This window comes from Eleginops maclovinus, chromosome 8 (genome assembly GCF_036324505.1).
Source record: "Eleginops maclovinus isolate JMC-PN-2008 ecotype Puerto Natales chromosome 8, JC_Emac_rtc_rv5, whole genome shotgun sequence".
In the NCBI taxonomy this organism is placed as follows: domain Eukaryota; kingdom Metazoa; phylum Chordata; class Actinopteri; order Perciformes; family Eleginopidae; genus Eleginops; species Eleginops maclovinus.
This window is the reverse complement of record NC_086356.1, coordinates 10,738,217-10,752,199: the sequence shown is the minus strand read 5'-3', so window position 1 is coordinate 10,752,199 and position 13,983 is coordinate 10,738,217. Positions and strand designations below refer to the sequence as shown.

Below are 13,983 nucleotides of genomic sequence, written 5' to 3'. Positions count from 1 at the left end.
CTGGCAGTGAACAGCTGCTGATTTATGTGCATCCCCAAATATTAGCAGAGGTGTGTTTATGGCATTTGTTACTGTCTAGATAATTTATATCATCTCTCTCTTAGTGATGATGGATTATGGAGGATCCCAGTTCTCATTGCTCCTCAATCCCACAATGCATTGTTCATCTGATGCGATCCATACTGTCTGAGGATCTCTCGGTGCTCTCTGTTTATGCTCGCTGGCTGGCTGGTTGGCTGCCTAGGTAACTACGGCAACGGTATCCCCCAGAAAGTTGAAGAGACCTGGCCCTCGCTAGGCTAATTGTGAGCAAGTCAAGCGTGTCTGCAAAGTTAGCTGTAGTCCAGGCCGGGTCGGTGGCCTGATCGGAGGGGGCTGTTTGTCGTTAGGGATTGACATGCGGTAAACAGAAGAGATTTGCTTTACTTTTGGGGTATTTAGTGTTTGTTTCTCATCGGGGAGCTTTGAATTATCTTGCTACTTTACCTATATACATAAAAAATAAAGTAATGTACATAATGCATTGTAAAAAACATATGTGGCAATATGGATCATTGAATCCCACCAATATTTATCAATCTGCTTAATATATTTTAACGTGGAGGGTTAATCGATTGAAAGACAATCAATCTACAACTACTTGGATTATCCATTCATTGTTTTATTCATCTTTTAAGGCACAAATGGCCAGATTTTTATGTCATTACATGAAAGCAAACTGAAAATCTTTGGGTCTGAGGCTGTTGCTTTTAACTTTACAATGTTTGAACACACCACCTTGAGCTGTTACTGGTATTTCTTTCAATTTGTGAGCTAAAAATGTTCCATTTACATATCTTGTCTAGCTACTGTAGTTGTGAACGAATGATTGACACTGCTTTCCCTCCTCTCTTGCAGACTGCTGTTGAGACATTTGCCTCTTCCTCAACCATTCCTAACTTCTGTGTGGAGAAAAAGGGAAAAGGAATTTTAATGCATCAGTATTCGCTAGCCGACGCCATGACGGACAAGTAAGTTGTTTATCTTTTTCACGAGTGTGTTTGGGTAAACTGTACTCTGTGGTCCTTTTGTGTGGAGTAAGAAGAAGATGTTGTCTCGTGTGATTACGCTCCTCTCGCTGCACACAAGGTTGTCTCCTGGAAGTGTTTGTGTGAGTGTGTTTTCAGTGCAGAAGGGGGGGGGGGGGGGGTTCTGGTAGCACAGAGAGAAGTGTGTTATGTTGGGGTGGAGGGGGGAGGGATTGGTATAAAGACAGTCTGTTTTGCCCCTGAAGACGTATGACATTTGCATCAGGGCTGATTTGCATTATTCGCTGTGCTGTTATGTTGCTGCTGTTAGCTGCTCTTTATTTCCCTGACAAAACACGGTCTTTTAAAGTGTTTTGAGCTTTCTCTGTTTTATACCCTTCTGTGTTCACCCCCTTTTCCCCTTTTTTCAAGGTTCCCTCTTCCCTCTTTTCATATTGGACATCTCTCTATGCTCCCTATCTCCTTTTGTCTCTTTTGTCGACTTGGTCTTTGTCTCTCGGCCCACTGTTTGCGGGATTTGATCTATATAGAGAATTTGGGTGCAGTAAGCAAAAATAATCTGCCTTCAGCGTTAATAATAAGCAGAATAAGTGGTGCAGGCCAGTCAGCTGAAAGGGATAGGCACAAACATGGCGAAGGCCAAACGAGGCCAGGCCTATTATGTGCTTGAGTTCCACCAAATAAAAGACGCAGTTTAAAGAAAAGAAAAAAAAGTTTGGCAAGCTTAGCAACAAAATAGAAGAAACAGGTTGTTTCAGAATACTTTGAGGAATCAAGGTGATTATAGATGCTTATGTAAAACTCAGTGTAGAGGCAGGGGAGGTTTATATGCCTGCAATGGAGTTTCCTTTCCTTGGTGGTCCAACCCTTAGAGTTGTTAGATGGATATAAATGTTTAAATGCACTTAGTCAACATCTAGCATCTTTCCACTTATTACTAGTGCACCTGTTTACCACTCAGAGGGAGAGAGGGAGAAAGGGAAAGTCTGTTGAGTCACTCTTTCTATGAAACAGGCTTCAGGGTTAACACCAGCACAACTGAATGTCTAAAATATTGTGCATGTTAGTTGTGAAGTGGAAACGGATAATGCTATATTTGCCACAAGGGGAATTTCTCTTGCAAATTAGAAGGTTGCACCACGTCTGCCATTCCCTAAAGGATGCTTGACAATTTTTGAAGAGCCAGACATTTAGGCTTGGAAGTTTTTTAACTGTTTTGGATGCAACATTAAAGGCAAACAAGGAAAAAAAAGATGGGTTGAGAAGCTTTATTTTGAAATGGAACAGTACTTTTATTTAACAAGGCCCTGCTAGACCAAATCAAAGCAAAGGGAAGGCAAGGTTGGGAGTTTCTAAGTAAGTGATGATGTTGTTGACAAGCTGTCCGGTTGGATGAAAGGTATCCGAGCAACCAAGAATGGGCGAAACAGGGGTGGGGGCGGGAGTTTATTGTGCGCTCCATGCTAGTCCATGTTGCAGAAGGATTGTTCGACGTGGAAGAATGATAAATGTTACGCCAAAAAGGAAACGAGGGGAAAAGTTGGAGGACGTGCCCCCCGACGGTTGAGGGGAACAAAGCCCCCCTCAACGTGGGACTACTTAAGATTCATACAAAGGCAGAAGAAGACAGCTACTTATTTTCTTTCCAGCACACTCACAAATGTCCACTTTCTCTAGCTCACTCCCCTGCGCAAACATTTACACATAGCGGGATATCAGACATTCCCGGAGCATTCCAACTGGTATTCCCAGATACACGCCTGCAGGAGAATGAGTGGAATGCTTGTACAGTTTTCTGATGTTGTCCATCAAATTGCATATGGACACCGAATTGCACAGTTTATTAAAAGAGTTTAGTGCCTGTGTTTGCCATGCAGTTGTTGCCTATGATTCCGGAGCTGATAATCCAGCTGCAAAGCGGCACGATGCTCTGGGATGAGGAGCGTTTCTAAAGCCAGATTTGCTCCGTAGTGCTTGTAGACAGGGATTCTTTTCTGTTGAAATTCAAGCCTGCGTTAATCCCCTTCAACACACCGCTTTGTGTGTGTGTGTGTGTGGGCATGTTTGCGTGCGAAAGTACAGTCCATGCACCCTCCATCCAGGATTTGAATGAACTGGAATTTCACCCAGTTTTCCTTTGCTCCTTTCAAAGTGGTTTGCACCCGGGTTCACTGTATTGCATCATGTTTGAAAGTGGGACAGAAAGACAATGCCCCCAACGCGCAGGGATAATATAGTATGGTCAAAATGACTCTTTAAGAATAATTTATTTTGCCTAAAAAACTTGTCTGATTGTAAGCTGCGGGTTGCACCTCCAACTTGAGGAGAAATGGAAATAATTTGTCCATTACGCCCTCAAACCATATTTCTGTATGCCGTGGTCCCATTCTTGTTTTCCATAAGGAGAATCCTCCTCCTGCTCATTTCTCCTCATTCTTCTCTTTGTCGTCTCTTTTCAACCACTGTATGAATTTGCACGCTTGAATATCCTCTCACAGCAGGCCATGTGTGCTCTCTCTTCCTCTCCTCTCATTTCTCTTCCATCCCCCACCTGTGGTGGTGACACACTGTCAGAGACTTGGGATGTTTATAGATGGACAGTAAGGATGGCTGCACTGATGAAGAGTGTGTGTGTGTGTGTGAGTGGGGGGGCTTTTACTGGAATGACCACACTGTCATAGAGACGAGAGGCCCTTTCCCAGTCTAATGCATATCTTTTGGCTTTGTGTGTGTGTATCAGTTAAGGTCCCATATGTGTGTGTATTCATGTCAGTGTCAGGGGAGCAAGGATCCAAAACCACCATCAGAAGCTGGTTAACAGCTTTCTATCTGTCCCGTATACAAAGCTGCAACATATAAGCCAGTTAGAAACATGCTAAACTCCCAAGTGTTTGGTCAGATGTTGCACCCGTGAGAATAAACCGATCTGAAGACTGAATAGGATTTATGAGAGGACATGTTAAACCTCTGTACTCAATTTTGAAACGTGACTGTGTTCACCAAGCACCTGAATACAATAGATTTGTGTAACTGTATTTTAAACCTAAGTACATCACTATGCACTTTTTAGTTGTTGTTTTAAGACAATGTGAGCATGCTTGCACACTAAACTGAAATGTTCTACATGGCACACATTCCTGTCAGACATTGACATTATGTAATGTTGGCTTGCAACAGCAGCAGCTTTTAGCTTAAACCGCCTGACAAAGCCACTAGCATGACTGTATACCATCTAAATCTTGTTGTATCTGGTATTAAGTTAATGGAAATGTTCTCCACAACCAAGCCCTCATCTGGAGACCCGATAGTAAGAATTGTGTACAAAGTAATAATTTCTCAAAGGGTGTTTGTAGAGGAAGTGGAGTTGTGCTGGTCATAAGATGCTGACCAAAGCTTGAGCTGGGACCTTTTGTCAGCTGAAAGGAAAATCAGGTGTCACAGTGTAGCGAGCTCAATAGCCCGTCCTGTCAGTATGTTTACCATAGGCTGGGTTCCTGGAGTAGAACCTATTAGGACATTTGTTCTGGCTTGAAGGCTCTTCAAAAAGCCAGCTTGCCAGGTCCTCATTCAAGTCCACTCATCAATTAAAAAACAGCCAGACCCGTGACATCTCCACTTCCTCTCCATGCCCTCTCTGGACCACTGTGTCACCCAGGGCGTGGTCTGGGGGCTCGGCTGGACCCGCACCCGGGCCTGACACCCACTCAAGACGTCCTGAATTGAGACGTGAAGGCGTGGTGACACCGGGGTTTGTGGATGCATAGTCAGACGTCTGAATCAGCTGTCACAGGGTTTTGTGGGAGCCCAGGGAAGCCAAGTCAGAGTGTTTCCTAAGGATGTCAAGGGGGGTGCCGCCTTTGGCCTACAGCTCATCAATCTTACCAGACTGTCATCTTCTCCTCGCAGTCCATTGATGCTGTCGGAGGAGAGCGAGTGGCAAGGTCCTCGCTGCATCGTGCATTTGTGCTTGCTTGCATACATGTTTTTTTTTTCTTTGTTTGTGTCTGTGAGTGAGGAAGTGACAGGAGAATGAGAAAGTCTAGAGAACGATGGAAAAACAAAACCTTGTTTAAAGTGGCTACACACTGCGACTATCAAGCCTGGCTCTTGACCTTGATGTCCATGACTAACCATCCTCAGGCTCTGGGAAACTGATAGCATCCATTAAACCGATCTGAAGTAACATGCTGTTAATGACAGTCAGCTAAAATCTATATCTGATGACAGAAAGGCAATAAGCAGTTTTGTTATGAATAATATTCCCTGCCGTAACCAACCGAGCAGGATACTGTAGTTCCCGTGTACTGAATAAGAACCCCAAAGCAAGACGGTAACATTTTGAGTCTCGTCTAAATGTGATCAGTTGCCCATGCTTGTAGTCTGGTATGTATCATCTCGATTTTACATAATCTGATTATTCTTTGTTACAGTAGAGCAGAGGTGGTGGGGGGGCTGCATTACAGTAGCTTAACTCGCCCAGCATATGCTAATGAATCCCCATATTTGGGTTGATGTGGGTGACCTGAATTCAGTTGTCTGGAAGATTTGTCTCGTTGTTCTGGGACAGTATGTGTTGCTTTGCCAGGAACGAATGTGTTACTTGTTGCTTTCATTGTAGTGGCTTTAGTTTGTTATTTAAATACTTTATTACGGACTTTTGTAGCACATTTTAATTCTTTTTTAGCATGTAGAGATAATGCAAAATGGATCCCTTGTTAAAAAGTTCCTGTGGAATAAATACAATAGTCAAGACAAAGTAAATATGTAAGCCCATGTCTTTTACTCAAACTGGGTTGGATTGTAGAGCACTGTGGGAATTAAGCTGGTGTACTTGTGCAGGGAGAATGTATTCAGCTTGGTTGTAAAGGTTTTCATTTTGCTCAGGGAAGCAGTCTAAGGGAACAGACTGGAAACTTGTGAATGGAGGTCCAACCATCTGTCACGACGGCAGTGAGGAGATTTTTTACTCACCCTCCCTTTGACTCATAAGGTCTTGTTTTCATGCACGGAAAAGAAAAGCAAAATAGTTTTCCAGTTGACTGTTCTGTTGCTGCTAATGCAGATTATTAAAAGTCTTTGTTCTCGCCTTGATTCATTAGTGATGCACAACCCCGGTGCTGACACTGTTCAACATTTCAAATGCCCTGAAAACCTATTTATGAATCAGCTTCTTCTGTGAGCTTGTGGCTGAAATTAAAACGGCAGTTGATCAAGAGTTTTTGGGTGTAAACTCTTAATCGATTCATATTTAAGGATCTTTTTATCCATGCTGGTTGTGTTGCTCTAATGATGGCAACACCAACAGATGGATCGCTGTGGTACAGACGTTGAATCTTAATGACTTTCTTGGTCCTATGACTTAAGCTGAGATTTGATTTTTGAGTTTGAGTTTAAGATTTGCCTAAGAGCATTTGTCTCGATAGCTAATTGGTACACAAATTTATGTTAGAGTCAGAACTCGGTTTAATGCATTAAGGGCCCGACCTCTGTAGTGGACAAATAAGTGGAAGAGGAAATGAATACAGCAGTCTGTCCTAAGGTTTCTCTGTTGGTATTAGATAATAACCATTTGGCTTCTCACCATCAGTTTGTCCTTGGTTATAAAAAGTTAGCACGGTATCCTGACATGCTATCATATGATATTACCAGCTTAGTGGTCTGTAGATATTTAAGTCTCTGCGTAATTGTTTGTCCTTCCCAGAATTATCTGTCTCACTTGCGTGTATGTGTGTGATAATCCTGTACGTCTTTTTAAATGTTATTCAATGTTTGTTTTTGTATTGTAGAACATGTGTTTCATTGATCATAACTATATCTGTCTAACCAAGACAACACAACTAACTGCACACACCACATAAATGTCTTGTCTGATCTTTCTGTCTTCTCCCCCCCCCCCCCCTCCCTAGCTTGAGGATTTTATAATTCTCTCCAGAGGAAGAGCGTCGCGTCTTGTAAGGAGCCACAGGTCAGAAACTCTACTCCTCTCACCCCCCTTTTTTTGCTGTGCAGAGCGACACTGAGCCGCTCAGGGGCCCGCATGCTTCAACACGAATGCTGCATGCTTCTCCAACCCCAACCCCGTCCCCCTCCCCCTGTACCAAACCCAGGGCTTTTCTCCTTTTTGTATTCCCTCTGCATGACCACACCTGGGCAATCCACCTTTGATTTGATTCCTCTTGGCTTTGTTGCTTGGGGGGAAAAAACTTTTTTCCTTTTCCTTTTTACCAATCACTTTGTCGTTCTCCCTCATGCTTTGATTTGGTTTCCCTTCCCTTACAACTTCTCTTTTTGTTTATATCAGCTTTGAAACAAACTGATTTCTTATTACTGTTTTCTAAATATCTGTTTAAGTTTATGTGTGACGTACATGGTGTACACATTTGCAGCTGCCTGCTTCTATGGGCTTTTGGAGAACCGGCTTTACTCTGTACCTTTGCTTTGCAATTAACTGATTGCCAAACCCCTCCCTCAAACGTTGGTTGTCCAATCAAATCTTAGCAACTGTAACTAGCCACGACAGGCCTGTCTAACTTTACATTTTCTCCAAATACCAGTGTAAAAATGGCTCTTAACTGAAGAGTTTTCAGGTTTTTTCTCTTGGAAGAACATTAATAAAAACTCTAGAGCAGTTATCGTTTAAACTGTGTGATTCTCTGCAGTGTTAGCATCGTGCTAACTGGCGCACAATATTTGTTAACTAAGGAGGCAATCTAAAGTTAAGATTATAAGGTTAGTTAGTGGACTAATAGTTTTAGTTACTAGGATTGATTTTGGGTTAATAACCGTGTATTAACTGTTGTTTCGTTACTTCAAAATGCACTAAGAACAGCGTCATAAAGGACAGCAAGTAAAACTCTTACTTAGCAACAGTAACTTAGGGGAGGGGGTTTTTGCAAAAGGTCAACTGATGCGAACATTTGTATCCCAGAAATAAAGTTCTACCATTGCATTGCATTTTTTAAAATTACTTTAATTGCGGATTTATAGTTTCAAGATATTTGGATTTTTTATTTATATTTTGGAATCATCTTCTTTAAAGCCTTCAATAATTTCTATTACCAAAGAGACAGAAGTGGGCCCTAAATCTGCCCGCTAGATCACGAGAAGTGTTTTAAAGTGTCCGGCTGGGCTTTGTGTTGTTCATTCCTCCCTGTGCTGTGAAGAAACGGTGAAATTAGTGTTTTATCTCCTGGTATATCAAACCCAGGGGGACACACTGTTAGTGTTGTGGCAGCCTGTGGGTGACGGGGCCAGTTTTCACACAGCACTCCAAAGGAGGTTTTTGTCTCTGCCGGCCTAAAATTACCACCATGAAATCACTGCCTGCTGAACACCCGGCAGAGAAAAGCAGAAGAGAAAAGAGTCCAGAGAGGAGAGGAGGAAAATATAGAGTTTTCTTTGTGATGTTTATCTTCTTTTAAATGTCCACTGGCTGGTGTTACAGCCTAGTAACTGTCTTATGAATTACCTTATTTATTTACTATTTATTATTTAACCAGTGCACCAAATATCTGCGAAATGTTTGAAATACAGCAATCCTTTTTAGATATTTATATTCCATGTCAGTTAATTGAAAACCCAGACCAAGAGATGTATCCACTCTGAGCTGAAGACACCTGCCCTTGGCTATTGCTGGTAGAAAAACTAACCACCAATGTGACTACCATTCACTGGCTCGGGAGTGCTAGGCCTTCAGCTAGGGACCACAAGACCTTCAGCTGGGCTTTCACAGCTTCCCAAAATAGTCCACCATTATACGCCCCAAGGTCTGGCTGGCATCGAAGTAGCCTCAAGGAAACTACATAAAGTGAAAGGTTTATGACTTCACTGTGAGCGCTGGCTTGTATCTGACCTCAGGTTATATAATGTACCAGTATTTACCCCCCAAAACGTTTTTCACCGGAGCAGTATCACCGGTGATGTCCTCCAACTTGGGAGTTGCTGTCTCCCAAGAATTGACTTGTTCAACTATTTTCTACATTGTTTGCGTTATTGGTTATATTAGCATCTTGCAACGGAGACATTATTCTATATTGACAAAGGGAAAGGCCTGTATGTGCTGAGGTAACGCCTTCAAGGAACTGCTTACCTTGAAGTCTGGAAACTAGTAGCCCCTCTGGATGATCCTAAAAACACTTCAATCAATAGTAAAACATCCTCTTTTTAAATAAAAGTGGGAGTGCATGGTGATTTATGATTTCATTTTAGGCTACAAAGGCCCGTTCTGTACATGGACAGGGAACCACACAGCACTCCCTGTTCCTCTAGTTAGCGTACTTTACTTGCCTGTGTGTTTATAGGGAAGTTTTCAGATCTTCCAGAGCCACGTGACGAGGGGAAAGGGCGTGTTGTTTTTAAAAAGCTTGCCATCGCCAGACTAAATATACCCTTTACTGGACCTGACCCCTCATTTGCCTTTGCTGTGGCCACTTTGGGTCGACATGCTAGCTCAACAGGGGCCCTACAAGTAGTAATTATATAGGAGGGTTTCCATTTAACATCCTCTGTACAGTGTTGCCTTAACACAGGCTCTTTTCCTCAGTTTAGACATTGATGGATACTTAGGTTTAATTGTCCCTCCTTTTATTTCAATAAGTAGTTTCCGTGTTCACCCTTCAGAAGTGAGCATCATGTTCCCCTTGTCATCATTCAGCCTTAACTGCAGATGTGAATTAATGAGTGTTGTAAATCATGCTGTTAATCCTTAATCTGGCTTTTTAAAACGTTTCCGCCCATCTGTCACCCAGTGGGCTCACCATGGATAACGCATGATGACTGCTGCATCAGCTGTTGCAGTTTCAGATGATTTCTATCTGTATGACAGTCAGCTGTGCAGAGCAGGTCACTCAGCCCTCCCTGGCGTTCAGATGACTCTATGCTAACATAATGTGGCCTTGACACGGTGGCTTTGCACTTTAACAATCAAATGCTGATGTCTATCTTGAATGGATTCCAGGTGGTTTACACATGGACCACAGCTGCAGGTTGAACTGTTGTGTCTTAATTCATCCGGACCGTTTGAGAAATGGAGTGAATGAGACTGTTCTTTAAAGTAAGGGGAAACAATTTGTATAAAGCCTTTCAAGGGGAGCTATGTGGAGTCTGATATATTGCTTAAAGAAGTTGCTTGAGTCAGCAGTTTGTTTGGGGAAAAAATGGGGGTTTTGAGTTTGAAAGAAGTGAGGTTACCAGCCCCTCATGTGTGCTTGAGGCCAGTACCTCGAGGCTACTACTAGCATAACTGCTGGAGTTGCATTATGAGTAAACTAGGGGTTTTGGGAATAAGTTGACTGAAAAATGCTTTCTTTGGTTCTGCTGTATTGATTTTAACTGCCTATTTTAACTAAAACCATCATGTAGACTGCAGTGAGATTTTGCCGATGAGTGGCACAGACACCGGGGACAGGCTGTACTGTAGGCTTAATATCAGATGGAAATTTTATAGCTGGGTTTGTTATACCAGTGTCTAAACTGATAAAATATCAAGCTTCTGTTGTGAGTAGGCTACTTGTAATGTCAAAATCATTTAATCAGCCTGTGGGGAAAACACAACCCACAGCTCTGATGCAGCTGGCAGTATTTTAAGATGGGGTCTTCGACCCTGTCTGGGGTTATAAGAGGGATTTGCTGGCTGCATTCTGCATTACCATGTAAACATGTGAGCGGAATCAGGTCTCTGCCACATCTATAGCCAAACTACACTGAGCTGCAAATGTCATTGGAGCAGACATCTGTCCCCGTGAGTGTGTCATCCTCTGTGGTCTCAGTGTTTTGTTTCAAGTGAACGCACTCTCGCTCACTCACTTTCTCATGCAGGCCCGGCTTTAAATAACCCCACAATACCCGTGGAGAGTATACGTGCAAGCCTTAGTGCTACTGCAGAAAAAAGCACCAACAGAACTTTTGGGACACTTATGCTTGCTTTTTTAATACTGCAAAACAAACTAACATATGTACAGTCTACATACTTTGTGCATGTGATTGCTACAAAGATGCAGTTTCATCCAGCTCCTGATTAAATGTGCAGCAATAGCCACCAACAGTCACATGATGCTTACATTATTTACATTAGAAATTATATGATGGGTTTAATAGAAAATCTTCAGAAAGAACCTTCATTAGCATAAGCTGTCAGTGCTGTGTTATCATCAATCCCACAGCTGGGTGGTGCTGAACAGAAAGACCACATACCACCAAGAATATACCTGCAATGTGGACAGGTCTACCTTTTTCTGTTTTTATAAAACACCTTTTGAGATGTGAAGCAGCAACCTCACACCAGCAGAATATGAACAAGTTTAGTGGGCAGCTCAGCATGGAAATGTCAAACTGAACTGCCAAGAAAATTCTTTCCACAAAATAAAGTATTCTTTTTCCCATTACTTAAGTTAGTTTTTACGTGGTTAGGCCCTTCAGTACAGATGGGGCCGAAAACAAAATGAGTCGCAGCCTCTTTGGCGTGCTGCAGCAAAAAGGAAGAAGAGAAACTCTGTGCATCAATACTGATGATGAGTACATGGAAAAGAGAGCCAGTGAGGAAGCGAGGGGTTGGAGTGGTTGGCAGGCGCTGAATGTCCAACTCCTTCACTTCACCCTCCATCACTCTGTATCCTCACCGTACTCTGCGCTCGCAGGATGTGGAGCTTCTTCTCCTTCACTCTGCATGGGAAATGAGATGGCAAGTGATGTAAATGCTCTGTGGTCTTATGTGTCAAGTCATACTTGCATTTCATCAGGGAACTGAATGATCTTTGAGTCAGATACAGCTGCTTTCGTTTATACAAAGCTTCAGTTCTTTTTAAAAAATGTTTAAAAAACATATATTTATTGTTTTTTTCATGTTAACACAACAACATCCAACAATTTAAACATCCAAAACATATGGCAGTAAAGAAAATAGTAATTAAATGATGAATACAATAAAATAATAAATAAATAATAATAATAAATAAAAAAGTATTCAAAATGTAGGTTACAGCTTGCACTCCCAACAACACATTAAATAATTGTCATTATCTCACTCCCCCATTGCCTCCTCCATATCCCCCTCCCTCAACAGTTCCAGAAATATCCTCCAAATATCGTAAAATTCAGAAGCCCTCTTTCTAACAATATAGGTCAGTTTCTCAAGAGCCAAACTCGATGTTAAGTTACGTAACCAGTGGATAAAAGAGGGGCGACCAGCATTCTTCCAACATAATGCAATACAGCGTTTGGCCTGCAATAAACAAAGGTCAACCATTTTTCTTTCCTTGCAAGATAAAGAACAGTCATCTGGATAAATACCTAAAATACATACCTTAGGGCATAAAGGTATAGGGGAAGTCGTGATCCGAGAGATATACTTTAACACTGAGCTCCAAAATGTTTGAATCTCTTCACATTTCCATAAACAGTGATATAATGTACCCTGGTGATTGTTGCACTTATAACATAGATCAAGTATATTAGGATCAAATTTATTGAATTGTACAGGGGAGATATATGTTCGCATTATCCAATTAAATGGTATCATTCTCAATCGAGTGTTGATGGTTTGAGTGTGTATTTTTAAACATATTTCACTCCATTCAATGAGAGTAATATCTTCTTGTAGGTCTCGTATCCATTGCTGTCTCTTACTATCAGAGTTTTCCTTATGGTTTTCAACCAACATGTTATAAAACCGGGATACCAATCTTTTACCCAAGCAGTTTTCTGTAACATGTGTTTCTAAGATGGAGAATGGAGGTCGTTGCACTGAATTGTTTAAGTGTGCCAGAATAAAACTTCTAAGTTGTAGATACTTAGACTTACTTACTTAGTGTTTTTGCGGTACATCAAACTTTGCCTTTATCTCACTGAATGACATTAGAGTATTGTCCTCATATACATCCTGTAGTTTTACTATGCCCTTGTTCAGCCATGCTTTCAAACCCATGTCGTTCTTTGCTGGGGCGAAGTGATCATTACCCCATATTGGGGAGAAACAGGACAACCCTGGGGAGTCCCCTAACAGTTTTTGAACTACATGCCAAACAACAATAGTGTTTTTTACAAAAGGATTAGTAGTACTCTTCTTTAATGTTTTATAGGATGCTGAGTATAGATAGCTATTCAATGACAAACCTTTTGAAGATAGTTTTTCAATTTCTATCCAGGGCATGAAAAGCTTCAGTTCTCCCCCCCCCCCCCCAAATGACTATCGGGACATGTTCAGACCGACTTGAATCCTCCATTCATTTGAATTAAGCCGGTCCGTCGACGTAGCTGGGGTGCCAATCCCCATTTAAGCCCGATTTATGGTCAACACGGGGGTTTATGGGAGTTTAAGGCTACAGTAGGTTTTGAGTTTTTCATTCAGTGTCAGATTTCTCCCGTAGGTAGCACTGCTGCGACACTAAATGCATTCATCTTAAGCACATATCATGTTTTACTAGTTCTGCTGTGTTTCATTACTTTTTCTGTATTGAATTTGCTGAAAAAGCTTCATGTGTTCACCCTCACCAATTTCCACCATCAGATGAGAGAGCGAGAAAACACAAGCACCTGCTTCCTGCAGTCACCACAGAGTATATCAGAAGGCGGCATAAATCTGACCTGCAGTTACATTTTTCAGAGCGCGCACATCTTTGCATTGTGGGCCTCTTCCTTTATATATCTTATGTGGTTGCTATACTGCAAGTGGAGGCAATTTGTCTGATACACACATCCTGCTAGAGTCATCCTTGAACTTTTCATGTTGCCTCTAAATTTGACTTTTTATCAGCACTTTATCTGCACCCAGCAGAGGGAAGTTTTCCCTTAGGTTGTTCTCCATTTTTATTACAATACTCATTTTTGTACACTGACTGGCCTTCAAATAAAGATTATTTTCTGTTAGTCCTTCACGAGGACACTCCTCCACCTTGAGTTGAAAGTTCAAACCTCCTCTTTTCCTTTTTAAAACAGGCTTGAGTTATTAGAGAGTGTTGTT

The 13,983-nt window shown here is 41.8% G+C and overlaps 1 protein-coding gene across 1 annotated transcript in view; it reads left to right on the top strand.

Annotated features, from left to right (window-relative positions):
• The window catches only part of sema4d (sema domain, immunoglobulin domain (Ig), transmembrane domain (TM) and short cytoplasmic domain, (semaphorin) 4D), a 39,019-nt gene that overhangs the window by 7,469 nt on the left and 17,567 nt on the right, over positions 1 to 13,983 (top strand). The window contains 2 exon segments of the mRNA XM_063889960.1: positions 898 to 1,010; positions 6,935 to 6,993. The gene's annotated coding sequence lies outside the window, so the exon portion shown is untranslated.